Source organism: Lepus europaeus, chromosome 4, assembly GCF_033115175.1.
Source record: "Lepus europaeus isolate LE1 chromosome 4, mLepTim1.pri, whole genome shotgun sequence".
Taxonomy (NCBI): domain Eukaryota; kingdom Metazoa; phylum Chordata; class Mammalia; order Lagomorpha; family Leporidae; genus Lepus; species Lepus europaeus.
Genome location: NC_084830.1, coordinates 78655513 through 78665411, shown reverse-complemented (window position 1 = coordinate 78665411; position 9899 = coordinate 78655513). Strand labels below are relative to the sequence as shown.

The window sequence follows — 9899 nt, the reverse complement described above, 5'->3', positions numbered from 1 at the left end:
GGTTTAACTCACATTCACAATAATAATCACACTAAGGAGGACACATTTTAGAGAACATGATGTTAAATTGTTGTTCTAAAGAATTTATAAAATAAAATTTGTGTGTTTTCTTCCACAGCTTTCTCAGTGAATCACTGTGGACTCCTAATGACATCACCAGGAAACTTCTGTTTGAAGTGGGGTGTGAATTTGGTGAAAAATTATGGTGAAATGTGGCATAATACTGGGAAAATACAGAAAACATTGTTCCACTGCTTCATCTTACAGGAATAATCAATGTCAGGGAATAGTTCAAATCATAAGTTATATTTTTCTATGAAAGCCTGTGGAAATAAACATCTTCCCTCTCAGCTACTAACACCTTTTAAGTCTAGGTAGAAGCTACTCTGCACACATTCAATGTTCATGCACACTCAGTTATGCGCCATGCAATGATGTTTCAGTCAATGATGGGCCACATATACATCAGTGGCCATAAGGCTATAAAGGAACTGAAAGCTTTCTGTTGCCTAGTGCTATTTTTATGGTAATATCACAATGCAGCCCTTCAATCCCATGTTTGTGGTAATGTTTTAATCAAATCTGCCCTGCTGCAAGTCATAAAAAATATAGCACATGCAATTATATAGTGCATAATACTTGATAATAATAATAATAAATGTTACTAATTTTTTATTTAGTATGCTATATTTTTAAGATTAGTTTAGATGGTACTCATTTTACTTAAAAAAAGCAAAAATTGGGATATGCCTTTGGCATAGCAATTAAGATGCTTGGTATCCCTTCATACCATATCTGAATATCTGGGTTCAAGTCCTGGCTTTGCTTCTGATTCTAGCTTCATGCTAATGCACATCCTTGGAGGTAGCAGATAATGGCTCAACTACTTGGATCCCTGCCATACACATGAGAGATGCAAACAGAGACACGGACCCCTGGCTTCAGCCTGGCCCAGCCATAGCTATTGTGACTATTTGGGGAATAAATCATCAGATGGAAAAATCCTCCCCTCCACTGTCTCTATCCTTTTCAACTAAAGTGAAATGATAAAAAAATATTTGATTGTGAAACCATATGCTAATGTTATGCCAGTAAGAACCTCATACATCTCATACTTGTCATGTCTTTTTTATTACATTAAGAGATAACATTGGTCCATGCCATCTAGGTTTGTATAAGCACATTCTATGATGTTCACACAATGATGATATCACCTCACATTGTAGTTCTCATAATGTGTTCCCAACATTAGGCAACATATAGCTTTTTTTATAAGTCTTGTTGGATAAGTATATTGATGCAACATTAGTTACCGCATGGAGAATGGAACACAATAGGCAAAAATGATGAGTAAGTTGTTGAAAAAGTAATATTTATTGGCAATTTTTACAAGTATGTCAATATCTCAAGTGCTTAAGTCCAGTATACTGTTTCTCTTAACATCCCTTTAAGTAGAGTACAAGTGATTGCTCCATATTGTAAATGAAGAAACTGAGCAAAGGAAAACCAAGTAATTTCTTCTATGTTAACTTCATAAAAGACAGACTCTCGATTCCAGTAGTTCTGCTTCTGATACAGCTTCTTGCCAGTGCCTGAGAAGGCAGCATATGGGGATCCAAGTACTTGACACCTCGCCATCCAAGTGGCAGACCCAGATGGAATTCCTGGCTCCTGGCTTCGGCCTGGCCCAGCTCTGACTGTTGCAATCATTTGGGGAGTGAACAAGTGCATAGAAGCTCCTTTTTTTAAATTTATTTGACAGGTAGAGTTATATATAGTAAGAGAGAGAGACAGAGAGAAAAGTCTTCCTTCTGTTGGTTCACTCCCCAAATGGCCACTACAGCTGGCGCTGCATTAATCAGAAGCCAGGAGCCAGGTGCTTCCTCCTGGTCTCCCTTGCGGGTGCAGGGGCCCAAGCATTTGGGCCATCCTCTACTCCTATCCCAGGCCACAGCAGAGAGCTGGACTGCAAGAGGAGCAGCCAGGACTAGAACCAGTGCCCATATGGGATGCCGGCACCGCAGGCAGAAGATTAACCAAGTGAGCCACAGCGCCGGCCCCTAGAAGCTCTTTCTATCTCTCTATCTCTCCTTCTCTCTAAGTCCTTCTATCTTTCAAACAAACAATCTTCAAAAAACAAAAACAGACTCTAGTATATGCTTAGTCACCATGCTGACCTACATTAATGCAACAAAACAGTGGTCACTTGGGCCAATGGGTTGCAATGGAAATCGAGAGCGGTGCTAGATTGGAGATACACTTGCTTTATTTTGCTTCATCTATCAGAGTAAAAAGTGGCAAACAATGTTAATCCCCAACATTAAGGATCCAATTTAATCAATTTTAGCATATCTATGCAAAGGTACTCCAAAATATTAATGGGAAATGGAATAAAACATATTTATTTCAGTGCAAAAAAATGAAATCCATGTGTAAGTTTTTCATATGCATTTTATGAACTATTTGAAGGCCTCTAGTCTGAACACATTTCCATTTCTTGCACCAAAACTAATATCTTATTCCCATTTCCATGAACTTTTTGAAGTATCTTCATATAAAAGAACATCATGCACCTATTCTAAATCACCTTTTACAGTCATATTGGGTCAGATGCATGAAAGTACCATTTATTATTGACCTAAAATATGCTAAATGGAAAAATGAGTATTAAAATACCCACTTTGATAAATGATGTGTGTGCAAGTGTGTGTACATATGTATATAATACAAAGAAGAGATAAGAAATCACATAAAATGGGCTAATACTGGAATGTACCAATACTAATTGAACTCTGCATGTTTTACATTTTCTATTTTATACCTTTCTTATTTTTAAAAAAGATTTATTTTATTTATTTGAAAGACAGAGTTACAGAGAGAGGCAGAGTTAGAGAGAGGTCTTCCATCCAATGGTTCACTCCCCAGATGGCCGCAATGGCTGGAGCTGCCCCAATCCGAAGCCAGGAGCCAGGAGCTTCTTCCAGGTCTCCCATGTGGGTACAGGGGCCCAAGGACTTGGGCCATCTTCTATTGCTTTCCCAGGCCATATCAGAGAGCTGGATCAGAAGTGGAGCAGCCAGGACTCGAACCAGCACCCATATGGGATGCCGGCTCTTCAGACCAGGGCTTTAACCCGCTGCTCCAGAGCACCAGCCCCATATCTTTCTTTACTTTGGAATCCTTTGTACTAAAGCAGGCATTTTATCTGTAACCAGCAAAATTATTTGGGGATAACAAAAGGAAAATGAAACCACAGTTCAATCATGAGAATCAGAAAGGTCAGTGCTGATGCAAGACATGGGCTGATGGGAACAATGGCATGAATATGAGATTAACACTGAAGCTTCAAGCTCTTCAATGAGTCCATCAGGCTCTGTCAGTGGTGACCCAGGCACCAGGGGAAGCTGGGTTTGCAAAGAAATAGTCTTCAGTACCTGCTCCTGGACAACACTGGAAAAATCATACATTGACAGAATCAGAATAAAAATAGTGCACACAGGTCCTCATACAGGACTGAGCATGCTGTGCACTGAAAATGGGAACAGAAGGGGAGCAAGGAAGGAAGGGGGCTGGAGTAGAGCAGGTGGAGCTTTTAGTCATGCATTCCCTGCTATTGGGGGTGGAAAGCCCTTTGATATATGCACAAAGGTGGGCCACCTGCAGTCAAGATTACCAAGATAACCTGAGGCCAGATGCGGACTCTTTGGATTCCAGTCCTCAAAGTTGAAGGATGGATGGGATTTATATCAGGGAGTAGGAAGAAAAGGAAGAAAAGTAGCACCAGGGTAGAGAGAAATTTAAAAATTAAAGTTTAAAATAGGACCACAAACTGGATTTAAAGAGAATAAATAAGAGAAACTATTGGGATATCAGTATTTTCAGACTAACACGCTCAATTTTTTACAGCTAAGTGATAGACATAACAGGAATTTAGTCCTTACTGAGTCTGATTGGAACATTTATGGAAAAATGGAATTAAAAGATAAGTTTATTTTATTGCAAAACATTTTGACATTCATTCATGAGGGGTCTTCAAAAATTTAATGGAAAAAACATATTATATTTAAAAAAACTATGCATTGGGGCCGGCGCCATGGCTCACTAGGTTAAACCTCCGCCTGAGGCGTCAGCATCCCATATGGGCACCGGGTTCTGGTCCCGGTTGCTCCTCTTCCAGTCCAGCTCTCTGCTGTGGCCCGGAGGGGCAGTAGAGGATGGCCTAAGTGCTTGGGCCATTGCACCCACATGGGAGACCAGGAAGAAGCACCTGACTCCTGGCTTCGGATCGGCGCAGCACCGGCTGTAGTGGCTATTTGGGGGGTGAACCAATAGAAGGAAGACCTTTCTCTCTGTCTCTCTCTCACTGTCTATAACTCTACCTGTCAAATAAATAAATCAAAAAAATTTAAAAAACTATGCATGAATTTCAAAATATTTTACATATAATCTTTTAGTTCAATTTTCTACAAACTAGTTGAAGTCCCATCGTCCCAGCATGATGATGATCATTACATTAACCATGTCACTATACCTGGATAGCTTTTTTTCTTCAGATTTCAGCTTTCTCATATTTCTTCCCAAACTATCTGCCGTCTGGTTCAAGACTGACTTTTTGTAACTGGTGTCCCCATTGAGACTCTCTTCTTCTGCAGTAGAATTAAAACTCTACTAAGGAACATATAAAGAGATACATTCTTCAATTTGAACTATACTGAGGCCCACCACCCACTCTGCCCCATCCCATCTAGCCAATTATTTGTGCAGAGAGCCAGGAAGAGCAGGTGAAACTTTCGTTCAGCATTTCAAAGATGTTCTACTGAGAATATGCTTATTTCCCCAAGTGTGGGTTTAAGCATAATTTACTTGTCTTGGACTATGCAGTTCCTGGTCTATTTGCATGCTGTCAGTCATCCCTCTTTCTGCAGGGCATTTTACTGACAAGCACATTCCTGTGATTTATTAGCTAGTCCTCCACTAAAGGCTGAAAAGTTGTTGCTTCCTCCATGTTTATGGATGATAAAAGCAGAGCTACAGATTCATTAAGTGTCTTCCATAAGGTCACTCCACAAGTTTGAAGGACAGAGCTGGGGTTAGAACCGTTGCTCCCTGACTCACTCCATCTGAGGGGTGCACTGGGCCACACTGCCTCTCTGCAGGACAACATAACATGCTGTCAAGGGCAGATGTTGCCTGTCACCCTGACCATCCATCATGCTTGTAAGAAGGTGCAATTACAAAAGGAGATTTAAAAAAAAATAGCTCCTATCCAGGTGGCAAAAATCTCATTGGTGAATTAAAGGCTTAGAAACCAATGTCTGAGGGGTGGCCATATTTCTATCCTTTTTCTTGCTAGCTACCCAGCACTCCTCTGAGCCACTTTGCCCTGAAAGGTACTCAAAGAAGGAAAACGAAGATCATTTTAATGTTTGCCTAAGCAATTAGGAAAGGGAAACATAGTGAGAAGGAAAAGCCATCTGTTAAATTATAGAAGCAGGAAGGGGACTGGGAGATTCACACAGCCTTGGATCTTTCAGCAAAACTTCTCAATCCTGCCTGCTTATCTCTATCCTTTCCCTTTTTAGAAGAACAACTTATCATAGGTGTTTAGGAGATGACTTTAAATGTCACCAAGAACAATATGCCACAGAATTGATCTAGAAAAGAATAGCTTCTCCTGCTCCGTTATGATACAAGAGAGGCAACTGAAAGGGAAATTTCTGAAGACTATATGGCTAGTGACTGACTGCACAAGGTCTACAGCAAAGATCCATTGCCTGCCAGGTACAGTGTTTTCTACACCCACTCTGTACATAGCTGAATTAACATTATTCAGTCATTCACTAAACAAACTGTCATTAAGGTCATTGCTTTTGAAACAGTTGTGGCCAAAGGAATGACAGTGTAATACAATCTGATTTATAATTACAACATAATTTTATGCAATGTTTTAAATGTGTATTTATTTGAGAGACAGACCAACCATCTGCTGGTTTACTTCCTCAAAATCATATAATGGCTAGGCTGACTGTACAGAAGCCAGGAACTGGAAATTCAATCTAGGTCTCCCACATGGGTGTCAGGGACCCGATTACTTGAGCCATCCCAGAATCTGCATTTCAGGAAGTTAGAGTTAGAAGCCACAGCCAGTTCTAGAACTCAGGCAAGAATGAGTGGGATTCAGGCAGCTTAACTTGTATCTTAACTACTAGGACAAATGTACATCCCTACAACAAATTTTAAAATAGGTAACAATGTGAGGTAATAAAATTAATTCTGGGTTGACTTAAGATATAACATATTTGTAGTGATTTTAAGATTAGGGGAAATCTGAGAATGCCCAAGTCCTTTGTATAAAATAATGTAGTATTTGTATATATCAATTACACATCTTCCCATATATTTTACATCATCTCTGGATTACTCATAATACCTCAAACAGTTATAAAGTTATAAAGTTGGGGTAAGGAAATGTGCCTGAGGCCAGGAGCATGAGAGACCCAAGCAGTAGAAAGAATATTTTGCCTCATGGCTCTATTCCTGTGGAGTTCCTTACCTGCAAAGTCCAAGGAGGAGAAAAATGGGAGCTGGAAAGATAAAAGACTCTTAGAAATTAAATACTCTAACAGACTTTTCCAAATTTGACTACTGAGTGGAAACTAAGATAGAGACAGACATTATCAATTCCATCATGGCATCCTCTTGAGAGGACGAGTTAGAGAGCATCTTCTTTCCCAGGAGAGGAGAGGAGCAGAGGAAAGCATTGAGTTTAGGAAGTCATTTTTTAAGAGAGTTAAAGTCTGATAAAGTGCTTCAAAACATCCATAGACGGAATTAAGAGATAGATTTATTTGGGTACATTATTTTTGAAATCCATGCATAGAAAGGATTTTCGAAAAAGTTCTTGAAATGCATATGAATAAAAAAGCTGTGCATTTTGGATTATTGTCTTCAAAATAGTAAAAGAATTTAGGAAAGAAAAAGAATCATATTAAATGGGTAAATAAGAATTTAGGAAAGAAAAAGAATCATATTAAATGGGTAAATAGAAAGATAGCATTTTATCAATACTAAAGGCCATTTGTGTAGAAAAAAAGAGAAAATAAAATAGAAAGCATAATATTTAAGAAAAAGTAAGTGCTGATCCCGTTTATACCTATTCCAAGATAAATAGATACAAAACTTTTATAAAATATTACTAGTGTTCTGTTGAACACTAATTTGAACAGAACTTTAGTGGTTTTCTGGCCCTATCCCACACCAAATACGGAAATATTCTCCATAATTTCTGTAAGAATAAAATTTCAAAAAAACAATGGCAACTAACTTACTTCCTCATAGTCAATGATGCCATTTGCAGAATGCTACAAAAGTTTAAAAAGCTATTGCTTCGGCAGGCGCCGCGGCTCAATAGGCTAATCCTCCACCTTGCAGCGCCAGCACACCGGGTTCTAGTCCCGGTCGGGCACCGGATTCTGTCCCGGTTGCCCCTCTTCCAGGCCAGCTCTCTGCTGTGGCCAGGGAGTGCAGTGGAGGATGGCCCAAGTGCTTGGGCCCTGCACCCCATGGGAGACCAGGAGAAGCACCTGGCTCCTGCCATTGGATCAGCGCGGTGCGCCGGCCGCAGCACGCCAGCCGCGGCGGCCATTGGAGGGTGAACCAACGGCAAAGGAAGACCTTTCTCTCTGTCTCTCTCTCTCACTGTCCACTCTGCCTGTCAAAAAAAAAAAAAAAAAAAAAATTAAAAAAAAAAAGCTATTGATTTAATCCAGACAAATACTACTTCCATCTAACTACAACCCAAGTTCTTTTTCTTGGAGCAATGAAGAATGAAAGCTCCTCAGGCAAATGAATACAAATGTTTTGTACTGACTCCCTCCATTCTATTGACAATCTTCAAGTTGTACATAGGACATTGTGAGGGACGAACTTCCCAGATATAATCAGCATGCAACATGCTGGTGACTTTCCCATCCATGGTTCTCTAATTAGTTTTCTAAGAAAAATGGAAATTGTTGTTTACAAGTATGCACGTTTGACCTGGAAATTTCACTTAAAGACATTTATTCTAAGGAAGTAACTGGACAAACGTGAAAAAGATATATATACAAAAACATGAAATATGATGCTTCCATTCTATTGAATATCATGTAGAATTTTAAGATGTTGATGTATGGTTATATTTATTGCAATAGAAGATATTCACGTATATACAGTTAAGTGGTAAAAAAAAATCAGTTCAGAGAATTATGATTTTTTTCATTGCATTATTGTTTCATTTTCTTTATATGTAAGGGCAAAATACATATATGAATAGAAACATAAATAAAGGACTAGACATAAAAATTTAATAATGATTATTGCCACAAGTGTAATTATGGTTAAATGGGTTTTTTCTTCATACTATGTGTTAAACTTTTTACTTAGTGTGATCTTATGAGTATAAAGTTAACTGAAGTTGACTTAGTGAACATCCAGAAGACCCACGAGCAGATGCAGACGGAGAACAAGATTTCTCCCTATTACCGGATCAAGCTGCGGGGCCTCTACACGACCGCCAAGGCCGATAAGGAGGCCGAGTGCAACATCCTCCGGAAAGCCCTGGATAAGATCGCCGAGATCAAGTCTCTGCTCGAAGAGAGGCGGATTGCGGCCAAGATCGCGGGCCTCTACAATGACTCGGAGCCGCCTCGGAAGACCATACGCAGGGGCGTGCTGATGACCCTGCTGCAGCAGTCGGCCATGACCCTGACGCTGTGGATCGTGAAGCCTGGTGACAAGCCCCCGTCCCTCTGTGGGGCCATTCCAGCCTCCGGGGACTATGTGGCCAAGCCTGGAGACAAGGTGGCTGCTCGGGTCAAAGCCGTGGAAGGGGACGAGCAGTGGATCCTGGCTGAGGTGGTCAGTTACAGCCACGCCACCAACAAGTAGGAGGTGGATGACATTGATGAAGAAGGCAAGGAGAGGCACACCCTGAGCTGGCGGCTAATCATCCCACTGCCGCAGTGGAAGGCCAACCCCGAGATGGACCCGAGGCCTTGTTCCAGAAAGAGCAGCTCGTGCTGGCCCTGTATCCCCAGACCACCTGCTTCTACCATGCCCTGATCCACACGCCCCACAACGGCCACAGGAACTACTCGGTCCTGTTTGAAGACACCTCCTATGCGGACTGCTACTCCCCATCCCTCAACGTGGCCCAGAGGTACGTGGTGGCCTGTAAGGAGCCCAAGAAAAAGTGACGCAGCGGCAGACCCGCCCTGCACTGCCGCCCTCCCTGGAGAAGGCAGCCAAGGATTTTCTGTGACCAAATAAATCCCCTCAGCTCGCAAAAAAAAAAAAAAAAAAAGATCTTTGTAAAATATAAGAATGGGAATAGGAGAGGGAGGAGGAAGAAGTGTGGGAGTATGGGCAGGAGGCAGGGTAGGGTGGGAAGAATCACTATGTTTCTAAATTTGAATATATGAAAGAATGAAGTTCACATTTCTTAAATAAATTAGAATAAAAAAACTCTTATTTTTGCTTATATGTATTTCCTGTTTTTCGATAATGAATATGGATTTGCACAAGAGTTGTTTCTGTTTAATGCAGGGAATATGGATGAAAACCATAACATATTAGAATGAGGAATTTGATGCAGAAAATAAAGATTGATTATTCTCATGGTGGCATGTGCTCCTTCCTACTGGAAGATAAATAAGTGTTTTGTTTTTTTCTTAGGACACCAAATAAATCAGTAAAATCACTAATATCCTTTTCAGCCCATTTCTGCCCCTAACCTCATCTTCTTCCCCAGTCACATGTAGGGACCATTGAACAAATTCTTTAAACAAACAGGGAAAACACACAGTGGCTCTGACATGGTCCCAATGTCATACATGTTCTGATGCCATTTTGTTACACAA

The 9899-nt window shown here is 40.5% G+C and overlaps 1 pseudogene; it reads left to right on the top strand.

The window, feature by feature from the left end:
- Nucleotides 1-8433: 8433 nt before the first annotated feature.
- Nucleotides 8434-9236, top strand: LOC133758708 (SAGA-associated factor 29-like; annotated as a pseudogene).
- Nucleotides 9237-9899: the final 663 nt, after the last annotated feature.